The sequence below is a fragment of the Cryptotermes secundus genome, unplaced genomic scaffold (genome assembly GCF_002891405.2).
Source record: "Cryptotermes secundus unplaced genomic scaffold, Csec_1.0 scaffold588, whole genome shotgun sequence".
NCBI classification, from domain to species: domain Eukaryota; kingdom Metazoa; phylum Arthropoda; class Insecta; order Blattodea; family Kalotermitidae; genus Cryptotermes; species Cryptotermes secundus.
In genome coordinates this window covers 589,529-591,486 of record NW_019737990.1, presented here as the reverse complement: position 1 = coordinate 591,486, position 1,958 = coordinate 589,529, and the positions used below count along the sequence as shown (strand labels likewise).

The 1,958-nt window shown below is 38.7% G+C and overlaps 1 long non-coding RNA gene across 1 annotated transcript; it reads right to left on the bottom strand.

The window, feature by feature from the left end:
* Positions 1–928: 928 nt before the first annotated feature.
* LOC111870642 lies at positions 929–1,587 on the bottom strand. The gene is made up of 2 exons (XR_002843890.2): positions 1,482–1,587; positions 929–1,030 (listed from the first exon to the last, which is right to left on the bottom strand). It is a non-coding gene; the product is annotated as an uncharacterized LOC111870642 (long non-coding RNA).
* Between the last annotated feature and the right edge of the window lie 371 nt (positions 1,588–1,958).

Sequence of the window (1,958 nt, the reverse complement as noted above, 5' to 3'; positions counted from 1 at the left end):
GCCTAATTTTGCTCAGAGTTCTCCTAGAGACATGATGATCTTTTACGTGCTGTAAATCTATGACACGGAACTCACGGCTTAAAGTCCCTCCTGGAGAACTTGTTCCCTGAATTTTTGCGCCCTTAAAAATTCCACGACCTCTGCCAGGTTTGAACCCGCGTACCTTGAGTCATGAGGTGGGAACATTACCCCTAGACTATGGAGGTCGCTTAGCATCAAGACTTACTGACTGACCGACTGACTGACTGACTGCCAGTTGCAATGTTACTTTGACTTTGACTACAATTTAGTTCTGAGTTCTGAATTCTCGGTAGAAGAGAGCCATGGAATTTTTTTTGTAGAAGAGGTATAAGAAGTCAGCCTGTGAAGACATGGTGTGTGATTAAAAGACTTCATTCATGTGTAATACTTGGAGTATGTGATGCAGTGAGACTGCTATAGTTCCTGCATTTTACTTGTGATACCAGGAGAGGACCAGCGATATCGCTGTATTTAAATGTCATTAGGAAGACTATAACCGAGGTGCTAACAAATCCAGTCACCTGAACTAGAATCCGTCATTTTTGTTGCGCATACCACCCTACACATGACACTATTAACATTTTTCTCCAGGATCAGGGACCCTTATCTTTCAGGTATTCCAGGAGCTTTTCTCTACAGTCTACTTTAATTACAATACTGCATTACTGTTTTTCCCCAAATTAGTGTATCAGTTGAGTATGGTTGACAATGTTATATGAGTGGAATATAAAAAGAATATTTGTGGAAGATATTACAAATAGGATGTCCATAATCATGATAAAATTTACATAAGAACTGAGACAAAATTCTTGGCATATTTTAAGTCTGTAAGTAGGAAAGAAAGTGAAATGCTCTCTTCTTCAAACACTTATTGTGTACTGTACATCACTGTTCACTGTTTATATACCTTCTCCTCTAGCTTCTTAAACATTTCATGAAGTATCACCATGAGATGCATTAGCTCCTTCTGTCTCTCAGACATAAGCAAGTAACAGTCTCGGTCTTCTTTCTGTCAACATAAAATAAGTTTGTCATGTGCTGTGTTAAATAAATCACGAACCAAGAAAAGTGTCATATTTTTAGGAAATGAGTAGTGACTGTATGATTATGAATATGATTATAATTATGATTATCATTAAATATGAGCCTTTTGACATTATCACCACAATGAGGGAAACTCCTGTTCAGATCTTCCAAGAGGAAACCACAGAAGCGTGTTTCACTTCCAAATTGTATGCACCTCTTGTTTCCTCAACCTCAACTACATATCCAGCTGACATGACTATGCAACAACTTGATGTTCTGGCACATGTTGCTTTTGAACCTTTTCTTTAATTGTGTGCCCCCCCCCCTAGAAGATTTGTGGTGCACATTTCTGTTATAGGCTGAGCGGACCCCAGGGCCACAGTGCAGCTGGAAGGGTTAGATATGTGTGTGTATATACTATAAAGATTACTTACATACTTCTCTCCCCATCCAAGAAACCACTGTAGCAACTGTAGCAACCACTGAATGAACAGCATTATGGCAGAATCTGTACTTCTTATGGGTTATATTACCTCAGCTACTGAAATGAGACAATATTTAAATTACTGTCATAAAGAATGCAACAGCACCTTTTGTTTTGTACTTTAGAGAGATTATATGAAATATAAGGACGTGTGGACAGATGGGTGGATGGATGGATGGATTTTTTCTGATAATAATTTTACTAGCAGTATGACAAAATTAACAGTAAAGACTAATTATAAACTCCAGGGTTGCTGTCTGCAGCTAAGAAACAGTTGGATGGAACACACAGTGGTCTCTAAACTGAGTATACTCTTTTGATCATGGATCTTGTCCAGAATGGTCGGTTGGGTGAATGAGTGGATGACCAGATAGATGAACAGATGGATGGATAGACATGCGGATAAAGATGGAGAGATGGACATACA